Source organism: Muntiacus reevesi, chromosome 4 (assembly GCF_963930625.1).
Source record: "Muntiacus reevesi chromosome 4, mMunRee1.1, whole genome shotgun sequence".
NCBI classification, from domain to species: Eukaryota; Metazoa; Chordata; class Mammalia; order Artiodactyla; family Cervidae; genus Muntiacus; species Muntiacus reevesi.
Genome location: NC_089252.1, coordinates 72358325 through 72369943, shown reverse-complemented (window position 1 = coordinate 72369943; position 11619 = coordinate 72358325). Strand labels below are relative to the sequence as shown.

At 48.5% G+C, this 11619-nt stretch overlaps 1 long non-coding RNA gene across 1 annotated transcript; it reads right to left on the bottom strand.

The window, feature by feature from the left end:
* Positions 1-208: 208 nt before the first annotated feature.
* On the bottom strand, positions 209-11325 carry LOC136167739 (uncharacterized). Its single transcript, XR_010663107.1, has 3 exons — positions 11218-11325; positions 6105-6224; positions 209-324 (listed from the first exon to the last, which is right to left on the bottom strand). It is a non-coding gene; the product is annotated as an uncharacterized lncRNA (long non-coding RNA).
* Positions 11326-11619: the final 294 nt, after the last annotated feature.

The window sequence follows — 11619 nt, the reverse complement described above, 5'->3', positions numbered from 1 at the left end:
TAGGGTTCCTGTTACTTCCAGATCTGGGATCCTCGGCCCCTCAGCTAATTGGACGCCCTTTTCCTCTTTTTTTTTTCCCTGCTGGGCACACTGGCCTCATCAGGGCATCCGCTCCGACAAACACACATACACACATTTAGACCAACACATGCACGCTCCCTCCCAAAGGCCTGTGGGTGAGCAGAAGGCAGGCAGAGACAGTAGACGCCTCTTCCAGTGTGGGGGCCTCTGATCTCCAGCCTGGACTTCCTGCTTGCTTGAGTGTGGAGTCCAACCAGAGAACCAGGCAAGGGAAAGAACAAACTTAGGGGTGCAGGCCAGGCTCTGGAAGGACAGGAGGGAAGTTCTAGGGTCAGTTTATAATCATGAAGCTCTCCCCTCTATCCCTTTTTTCCTGGATATAGAACATAAAAAACTCGGCCTTTTGCAGTGGTCATTGGGGGTCCCCATGTGGACAGAGGGGCTGTCATCAAGGAGCCCAAATCCCACTGCAGGGACTGGACTGGAGAGGGTGGCATTACTGTCAATATACTGATTCAACACAAATTCCAGAAAGTAGATGTGGACTAAAGAAGCTGACCCATATTGCTCGCAAGTCATTGCCAGGAGGAAAACTTAAATTTTAAAAGGGAAAAAAAAAAAAAAAAAAGAAAAACCTGTTTAAAACATAGTAAATCCAAGCAGAGCAGAAAGGGCCCGAAGTTCCCAAATCCCTATCTCAACCCACCTGAGAGTCTGACCATCTGGCCTGAGCTTGGGCGGTTGGCCGGAGAGGTTCACTGGGCCGAGGGAGGCAGTGAGCATCCTCGCGGAGCCCAGCACAGGGGAGGCAGAGCTGGCCGCGCCTGGCCCTGCAGGGCTGGGCCACTCGTTGAGTTTGACCTCGGCTCTGACCCATGTACTAGGTCCATCTGAAAGGCTGAGTTAGACACCCCCAACCCTCCCAGGGAGCGAACCTTGCCCCCAGCAGCTGTTTCCAAATGACACCAGGGACCCTCCCACTCTCTGCTTAGGGTCCCCAGAAACAGCAGGGCTGAGGGGAGGTCTGAAAAGCAGTGGTGCATTTTCATGGGCAGGTGGGACTCGAGGTCAGAGAAGAGCACCCACGGAGGCCCTGTGTCTCAGCTGCGTCCCCACAGTGAGCTGAAGACAAAGGAAAAAACCAGAGAGGGTTGAATAATGTACTTTCTAAACAGTGGAGTCGAGAGACTTAGACCTCTATTCATTTTAAGTACTTAAAAAAAAAAACTTTGTTTTATCACTTTAAATTATACCAGTAACTTTACATTTGTCAAAAAACCTTTGACTGTGTGGATCACAATAAACTGTGGAAAATTCTGAAAGAGATGGGAATACCAGACCACCTGAGCTGCCTCTTGAGAAACCTGTATACAGGTCAGGACGCAACAGTTAGAACTAGACATGGAACAACAGACTGGTTCCAATTAGGAAAAGGAGTACATCAAGGCTGTATATTGTCACCCTGCTTATTTAACTTATATGCAGAGTACATCATGAGAAACGCTGGGCTGGAAGAAGCACAAGCTGGAATCAAGATTGCCGGGAGAAATATCAATAGCCTCAGATATGCAGATGACACCACCCTTATGGCAGAAAGTGAAGAACTAAAAAGCCTCTTTGATGGAAGTGAAAGTGGAGAGTGAAAAAGTTGGCTTAAAGCTCAACATTCAGAAAACTAAGATCATGCCATCTGGTCCCATCACTTCATGGGAAATAGATGGGGAAACAGTGTCAGACTTTATTTTTTGCGGCTCCAAAATCACTACAGATGGTGATTGCAGCCATAAAATTAAAAGATGCTTACTCCTTGGAAGGAAAGTTATGACCAACCTAGATAGCATATTAAAAAGCAGAGACATTACTTTGCCAACAAAGGTCTGTCTGGTCAAGGCTATGGTTTTTACCAGTAGTCATGTATGGGTGTGAGAGTTGGACTGTGAAGAAAGCTGAGCACCAAAGAATTGATGCTTTTGAACTGTGGTGTTGGAGAAGACTCTTGAGAGTCCCTTGGACTGCAAGGAGATCCAACCAGTCCATCCAAAAGAAGATCATTCCTGGGTGTTCATTGGAAGGACTGATGCTGAGGCTGAAATTCCAATACTTTGGCCACCTCATGTGAAGAGTTGATTCATTGGAAAAGACCCTGATGCTGGGAGGGATTGGGGGCAAGAGGAGAAGGGGACAACAGAGGATGAGATGGCTGGATGGCATCACCGACTCGATGCACATGAGTTTGGGTACACTCCAGGAGTTGGTGATGGACAGGGTGGCCTCGCGTGCTTCGATGCATGGGGTCGCAAAGAGTCGGACACAACTGAGCGACTGAACTGAACTGTACATTTGCCTTTAAAAGAAAAACAAAAAGCAAGTCTCCAAATTCAAGTTCTCTTTAATGCCACTCCAAACCCTGGGGTCCTTCTCAATTCTAACTGCTACAGGGCAGACCTCCAATCTGCTCCTTACATTTCTAGATCTGTATGCTTGTTCGTTAACACACCTGCGGTATTTCCTCCTAATAAGAGTAGGGATGAATGTATTCATACACATTGAGCTTTGTCAGCAGTGTTTTTAGGATCTATTCAGATGTACAGGTATGTGAATTCCTTTTAACTGCTGGAAGTCCTGTGTCATCACATGCAGGTATCATCTATGATTCTGCCTTTGTCCTATGGGCGGACATGAAGGTTCCCCACCACCACCACCCCAGGTTCCTCTGTTATAAACAACGCTGCAATAACGCTTTCCCCAGTGCCAGCTCGAGCTGGAGAGCTGTGCGGCAGCAGTCGGGAATGGCGGGAAGAAATACTTTATCAAGGACTTTCAGAATTTCTTTCTCATGGTGCTAATTAATTAGCAGGCTTTAAGTGAGATGACTTTAAAGTCTGCACCACGCACTCCTATCACCAGTGGGAACAGACTGCTGCCCACCTCTCCACCTCTGCCCTCACATGCCTCCTGTTTCCTGGTAAGTACCAGAAAAACATAATCACATTTAATTTCCATGAATGTTGCCAAATGTTCGTTCCAAACTTGATCTTTTATTTTTTTTTCATCAGCCTTTAAGACAACTTTACCTTGGATTTTCTTCATTTCCCCTCCCCTGACCTCCTGAGACTCCTTCTCTACCTGGCCCTGTAGCTCACTCCTCTCAGATCTCATCCAGTTGCCTGGCTCCATATTTATGTCAGTGAAGCCAGCCCCTCTCTGACGCCCTGTCCACACTGCGCACCTCTCCGCGAATGTTGGCTGGGCCCAGGTTATCTGCTCACCAACGATTCGTCTCTCCAGGAGGCCTGGGCACACCCCTTCTCCCCAGCATTCCCCGACTTCTTCACCCCCACCTCTCCATCTCAGTTAAGGGCAGGGGAACAGCCAACTACTAGGACGTCTTTCAGTCCCTCCCCCACCAGAATGACTAGTCTGTCACATATATTCATATTTGTTTATACCTTTAAAAAAGAGTCAGCCATTCTCCACACTGAGAGCCACCCCTAACCCAGGCGTGTTCCCCTGCCCCCACCTAAGTCCCCCACACAGTTTCCGGCCAGCTTCCAGCCCCTGACTTGCCTGGGAACCTTGTCTTTGCCCCCACTGTCCCCAGAACTTCCCTCCACACCACGCGTCTGATGGGACCCCTCGGCTCTCTTCTTCCGCCATGAAGGCCTCACGATGTCGCCTCTGTACCTCCCTACCCAGGGGTGTCTCTCTCGGCCCTGTTCTCTCTTTCTAAGGTCCAGCAGCACACTAGTCAACCAGAAAGGCTCCCAAAGTCAGGACCTTCTCAGGGTAGCTCTCCAGGACATCATGCCGCCCTTATCGTCAGCGTAGGACACCCTAAAGACCATCTTCCTTTGTCAGTTTCCAGGCGCCCTAAACACTGCCTCCTCTAGGCAGCCCACCCAGTATTAGCACCCACCCCACCAAGGGGAGAAGATTAAAGCCCGAATCCAGAGTCGGGGGGCCTCTGGGGGCTGGGGGCTGGGGACTGGGGGCTGGCCTTGGGGTTTGGCTGGAGCCTATGGAGACTGGCTTGGGCCCTGTTGATTGGCTGGGGATGTTGTTGCTTTCTGGGACCGTTGGGGATTGGCTAAGGTAGTTGGGAGTTGGCTGGGGCCGTTGGGGATTGGCTGGAGCCGTTGGGGGTTGGGAGGGGGGGGGGTTGGCTGGGGCCCTTGTTGATTGGCTGGAGCCGTTAGTTGGCTGGGGCCCTCATTGATTGGCTGGGGCCATTGGGGGGGGGGTGTTGGCTGGGGCCCTTGTTGATTGGCTGGGGCCGTTTTTGACTTGCTGGGACCGTTGGGGATTGGCTAAGGTCGTTGGCGGGTTGGCTGAGGTCGTTGGGGATTGGCTGGAGCCGTCGGGACTTGCTGGGGCCCTTGGGCATTGGCTGGGGCCGTTGGGGGTTGGCTGGGACTGTTGGGGCCTCAGACAGTTACCAGAGAGATTCTGCCTAAGTCCAGGGTAGGGAGCTGAGGCCAATGGAATCAGGAGTTGGGGCCCAATGCCAAGAACCCTGGCGACACCCTCCCACCAGTGCCAGGACCTGAAGTCGCGGAATCCAACCCAGAGTCTGCCAGCTTGCCAGCCACAGAGGGGCCAAGGCCAGGAGATGAGCTACAGCCAGGGCGCCCCTGAGCATCCGCCCTGCCATCTGCAAGCAGAAGGTCAAGGGTGCCCCCCCAGTGAGGAGCCGGACTGGTGTGTGCAGGAGACCGAGGCCCCCGCACCGTCCCTGGGAGAGTCGGGCCCGCAAGGGGCTCTGCTGGCCCCCAAGTCCAGGGCCGCGCCTGCTGAGAGCCAGGAGACCCCTGCCGCCTCAGCCCTGCGCCCACAGGAGCCGCGAGGGATCCTGGACTGGACCCAGTTCCCCGTCTTACTGTGGCTCTTCCCAGATCTTTTTGAGCACAGGCTCCAGTTTTAGAGGTTCTGGAGGAGTGGGGTAGCGGGCTTCCAGCCTGAAGGCGCCCACAGCTCTTTCTCCACTCACTCACTCCAGAGGAGCTGTCCAGGTGCCTTGGCCGCACTCTTTTCTCCTGAAGGCAGGGCCGAGATCCCCTGCCTCACCCGGTCTCAGGAACCTCCTGTTTATTTTTACTTTATATGAGTTGCCTTTTGCCTCTTCTCATTCCTCCATGAGGTAGACTTCGGGGCCTGTGTTTGCCCATGCCTTCCTGTATCCACACTCTCGGGGAACTCTCTCCTCCTGAGGCTAGGCTTGGACAGGTGATTTATTTTGGCCAATCAGATACCACAAGTGTTGCAAGAGGAAACTTGAGGATAGTTTGTTACTCCTGGAACCTGCCTGGGTGTGTGCAAACCCTGAATGTTCTGACAGATGACTGTGGCCCAGAACCCTCAAAGTGCAGCTGAGAGAGAGGCCACCTGAATCAGCCGGCCCACGGGCCCCCCCGACCCCAGACGTGTGAGTAAATTCATCCCAGGTCGGCTGAGCCTATGAAAAGAACCACCCAACGCTAAATGTGTTGTTGATTTGAGATCGGTTGTTACAGAGCAACAGATGACTTACATGCTATACTCAAATCCCTTTGTTCTCTCCAGTTCCCACCCCCATTTCTTTTCCTGACCTTGTCACTCTAGACAGCAAGGCTGCAGGAACCTCACTACGGTTTCTAAAGAAGTGTTTCCCAAAAACTTTTAGAGACCCCCTTGCCTCAGACTCACTTGGAGAATCTCTTGGAAATAGTCCTGCTCATCTTTGAGAGTGCAGGGTGGGAATCTCCAACTTGGCAAGTCCCTCTGTCCTGGAGAAGGAAATGGCAATGCACTCCAGTGTTCTTGCCTGGAAAATCCCATGGACAGAGGAGCCTGGCAGGCTAAGTCCACAGGTTCTCAAAGAGTCGGACACGACTGAGCGCCCCATCCCACTGGACATATTTTAACAGTTCTATTCCCACACCCGCAGCTGTTGCAGTGTCCTTCCTTCCCCAGTCCCCATGTAACAGGGAGAAACCTTTGGATTCTATACAAGTTAATCGGGAAACAGATGTTGCCTATAAGCTTGGACATTCTGGCCTTTCTCTGGGAACCCTGCCTCCCAGATAACAAGCATTAAGCTAAAATACCTTTGTTTAGCACACAGGAACCGTCTTGGCCACATCCGTCCATGAATGACTGCAGGCGGGAAGAGAGTAACACACCCTCTGTGAAGGCCAACGGGAACCAAGAAAGGTTTGATTCATTCCCTGTGGGTTAAAGGAAGCCGAGTTCCAACTCGGGACACAGGTCCACCATCTCCGTGGGGCGCTGGCTTTCCCACTAAAGTCGCCCTTCCTTGCCCTGACAGCCTGTCTCTCATCTGATCGCCTGTCCTGCGGAGAGCGCTACAAGCTTGTACTTGGAACCAGCTGTTGGCCTTCCAGGCAGGAGCTTCACTACTGGTGACTAGCTGGCCCTGGTTGGGGATTTTCAGGTAAGGCCCTACCAGCTGCAGGAACCGCTTGTCCTGAGGATCTTCCCTTCAAAATTCCTGAAAGCAGCCCCGGCTGCCCCAGCACTTGGTAACTGGAGCAAGGAATCGACATGCAGGAGCTAATGGGCTCGATTCAGTAGGGTAAGTGGCTCCAGTGCTTCCAGTTGGGGACTTCATTTACTCTCTGTTTCGGGCATTTTCCCTGGAGTAGCCAAGTTGGGGGGCCCTGTTGGAGCCCAAGAAGGGTTGTTGGACTTTTACCCAATCTGTAAGCCAGCTCTTTCATTTGTTTGGATGCTAGCATTTGTGTTTTGTTTGTCTTGAATTTCTGACTTTAAATATGGTGAATGCTTCAGCTATTCCTAAACTGTGAGAGGAGGATGATATTTTGTTGAACCATGTGTGGCCAGAGCGTCTGTTAGGATCTTCACAAGGGGTTTAGGCAGGATTACCTTGGGGCCCCGTGTGCCGTGTTTGTCATTGGGATATGCAAAACCCCAAGACCAAACTTGAGGGTTTCTTTAGGATTCTGTCTGTCCTTTGGATTTTTCGTTTCATTTTGTTTGGTACTGTTTCTCCATTTACCTCCAAATCAAGTTTTATCCTGGTAAATTATATCATTTCTTTTGATAATCTCAAATTGTTGTATGTCACAATAGTAATCAAGTTTCTTTTCAATTGCACTGTCCCCCTGGTTGGTTGACACCAAGGCAAAAAGGCATCCTTTTAATGGTTAGAGGTGAACTCTGTGCAAGTGTCTGAGCTGTGACATCAGGGAAAATACAGAAGGGAATGAGAGTGAGGATATGTTGCTCCAAACTTTCACTCCTCCAGCTGTGAGGAATACCCTTCCTCTCAGATGACTGAGTATTAGATGACTGCGTATTAGTGCATCTTGGCAGAATCTCAGTTCCCTGACCAGGGATGTGACCCTGGGTCCTTGGAGTGAGAGCAGAGAGTCCTAACCACTGGACTGCCAGGGAATTCCACCTGTAGATGTTATCTTATTCACGTAGTTTGTTCAGATTACTGAAGGGGAAGCTGGCAAAGAGATCTGGTTACTTATTCTTGACTTCTTAGGCCAGGTGTTGTGAGATTAAGATTTGAAAGGTGTGCTTGGGCTGGAGATGAGTAGAGCATGGGGATTCCCGACTTAAAAGTTCCAGTAGAGCTTTGCTAAAGGGACAGGAAAAGGGACTGTCTGTTGAGGGTGGTTTCCTGTAAACAGCTGTTTACAAGCCTACTGCTCACTGCTTTCACCCAACATAAGCTCTTTGCACCATTGGCTAAGGGTGAGTGCTCAAAAGGACTTGCCTACTGCTCAGTCAATCCTTGCCCACAGGCTGTGTGCTTATGCCCAGAACACCGTGCGACCTCAGTGACTTTGAATGAAGGGATGACGTGAGCCTATGAGGGCCCTGAGATGTCCCAAGCCCCCAAACTCAACTCCTAGGCAAAGTTTCTCAAGGTTAGTCTGATATTAGCTAGACATGTCCACGTTTACCTAAAGCTTTTCTGACAAAGACCTGGACAGACAAGGGCTGTGCCTTCTACCACTAAGAACTGGTCACCATGGAGGTGCAACAAGGCAGTTTCTTAAACCCACAGTTAAAATAGACAAATGCATAAAAATAAGCAAGGGAGATAAAATCATGAAGGTCTGGTTGTGATGGCCACTTGAAACCGCCCATATATGGCCCCAAATTAATTGCCTTAATCCTACCAGTCCCAGGCCTGTTTCCAGATGACAGAATTTGCTACCTGATTCCTTCAGTGGGTTACAAATTCTTTTTTCTTTTGGATATTAAGTATCCCACAAAGCGACTTTGTCTTGCAATGTCTCTTTTTTCTACTGATGACTTGGACTTGAGATTTCTTTGGTGTTTGAACGTATTTAGTAGTATTTAAGGAACAGTTATCCAGACAGATGCCCTTCTTTTTCAGTTCTATTGGACTCTTCTGAGCTCACAGAGGGACCAAAAGAGGAATTTAGGGTTGTAAAATGCGAACTCGAGTAGCATTGTTCCTGTTCCTTGAGAAGAAAGAAGACAAAAGGAGTCATTGTACGCCCACCATAAGCTGTCCACTGTGGTCGGTCCTTTGTCTTTGAACAATTTCAAGTCCTTACACCAATTAACTGGAATAACTAGCTGGACATCCTTACACCCGTGAGGACAAGCACAAGAAATGCAATTCTTTCTTTCTCTGAGAAGACTGCCAGTGTATACTAGTGGGGTTACAAGTAATTTTAATTAAATTGCTTCAAAGTAGTTCTTGATCTTCAACTTGGAACAGCCCCTGGATTCTACCCAGATGTTAGCTGTACTGCTAGGGAAGGGTAGAGGTTGACCAAAAGAAATATGCTACCAAAAAAATGTGAAACTCACTAGTGACTCTTTTCCTGTAGGGGGTCTATTCCACTCAAGAACTTTTGCTTTAGCTTTCTCTTCAGTATCCAGCAAGTTTTTTTCTTTTTTTCATTGAAATAGTTTCCTTCCAATATTAATTTAGATTCAGGTATATAGCACAGTGAATCAGTTATACATAAATTTCTGTTCCTTCACTGATTTTTTTCCCTTATAGGTTATTACAAACTATTGAGTGTAGTTCCCTGTGCTATAGAGGAGGTCCTTATTATCAATTTTATATGTATCTGTGTATCTGTTACACTCAGACTCCTGATTTATTCTTTCCCCTAGGATAACCAAAAGTTTGTGCTTTAATTCTGCAAGTGAGTTTCTCCTTGGTAAACTAGTTCATTACTACCAATGATCAGGTATCACTTTTAAACGATATCTTATGATACTGGTCTTTCTCTTTGACTCATTTCACGGACTATGATCCTCTGAGATCCACCCAGGGCTGCTGCCGGTGGCATTACTCCCCTCTCTTCTGCCTGATCCATGTCCCGTCATGTCTAGGTGCCGTTCTTCTGTTCATGGACATGCATTACTCCCCTCTCTTCTGCCTGAGCAATATCCCGTCATGTCTAGGTGCCGTTCTTCTGTTCATGGACGTGCATTACTTCCCTCTCTTCTGCCTGAGCCATATCCCGTCATGTCTAGGTGCCGTTCTTCTGTTCATGGACATGGTGGGTACCTCCCTCTTTTGTCTTGTGTAAACTGCTGCGCTGAGTGTCGAGTTGCATCTGTCTTTTTGAATTCTGGTTTTCGTCCTGTAGACACCCAGGAGTGGAACGGATAGATCCAGGGTAGCTCTGTTTTTAGAGCTCCATAGTGTGCTCTCCATGGACTGTCAACAGTTTACATTCCCAGAAAGAGCGTAGGAGCATTCTTTTCTCCACATCCTCTATCACTTATTGCTTGTAGGCTTTTGGCTATGCTGGGTCTTCATTGCTGTGCACGGGTTTTTCCTCTAGTTGCAGAGAAACACTCTAGTTGTGGGGCACGGGCTTCTCATTGCTGTGACTTCTCTTGTTGTGGAGCACGGGCTCTAGGGCACGCGGGCTCCTTAGGTGTGTCTCGAGAGCTCTAGAAAACAGGCTCAGTTGTGGTGTGTAGGCTTAGTTGGCTCTGTAGCATATGGAATCTTCATGGACCAGGAATGGAACCCATGTCCCCCTGTACTGGCAGGTGGATTCTCATCCACTGCGCCACCAGGGAAGTTCTATTTGTGGACTGTTTGATGATGGCCCTTCTGACTGGCAAGAGGTGATTCCTGGCTACAGTTTTGATTTGCACGTCCCTGATGTTAATAACGACTGGTGTCGAGTCCCTTTTCATATGCTTCTTCTAACAGTGATAGAAAATGAACTTTTGGTTGCCAGGGGGAAGAATGGGGGTAAGGGATAGAGTTTGGAATGGCAGTGTACAGACTGCTGTATTTGACATGGGTAACCAACAAGGAGCTACTGTGTAGCACAGGGAACTCGGCTGTGTTCTGCAACCTGAATGGGAGTCTGTGGGAGAACGGATACATGTGTATGTATGGCTGAGGCCCTTCACCTTTTACCTGAAACTGTAGCATTGTTAATCAGCTATATCCCAATACAAAATTTAAAAGTGAGAGGGAAATTTCCCTGTTGAAAGTGGCTTCCATTTGAATTTTTTCTTTTTACACTTTTCTAATCACCTACTCCAGGGCAGGTGTCATTTACAGTCCTGGAGGCCCTGTGAATATTACATATCCAGGGTACAGGTTTTTAAAAGTTGCTGCTACCCAAAAGAGCCACAAGGGGGCAGGATTTCTTCCTAGCCTCAGCTGGTTACTCGAGACGAGTCTTGTTAAGTCATGTTGCTAGGCAGAAAGGAAATACCCCAAAACTTGTGTCTCATTACTTTCTATTTCCTTATTTTAAATGGAGTTGTCACTTTATGGTGCTGGTTGCATACCTACACCATCTTGTCCATTTATACATATTATCACTTCCTCTTCAGGTTCCCTCCCCATGTAGGTTGAGTGTTGAATCAAGTTCCTTGTGGTACACAGGTTCTTATCAACTTTGTATGTATTCAGTGTTTTTGTTCAGTTGCTAAATTGTGTCCAACTCTGCACCCCACGGACTGTGGCATGCCAGGCTTGTGTTATCTGTTGATCCTAAACTCCTGATTTACCCTATGGTAACCAAAGTTTGTGTTTCTCCTTGGTGAACTAGTTCATTACTACCACTGTTCAGATCCTACTTATAAACACCTTTTGATGCTGATCTCTCAGTTCATTTACTATGATCCTCTCTAGGGCCATCCAGGGTGTGGCATTATTTCATTCTGAGTAATATTCCACTGTATCCAGGTACCATCTCTTACCCTTCTTCTGTCCATGGACATTGTGGCTGCTGCCCTCCTTTGGCTCATGTAAAGTGTTGCACAGAATGGTGGGACATGTCTCTCTTCCATTCCAGTTTTACCCAGGATGGGGATAAACTGAAAGCTCTGTAATGTTATATGTAGTGGATATTATCAGTTTACATTTCCACCAGTAGCATATTAATTAGCATTCCGTCCACATATCCTAGTGCACGTGTGCATGGGTCTTTTGATATACACCCCTAGGAGGGTGTCGGGCTTCCCTTGTGGCTCAGCTGTTCAAGGATCTGCCTGCAATGCAGGAGCCCTGGGTTGGGAAGATTCCCTGGAGAAGAGAAAGGCTACCCACTCCAGTATTCTGGCCTGGAGAATTCCATGGACTGTACAGCCCATGGAGTTGCA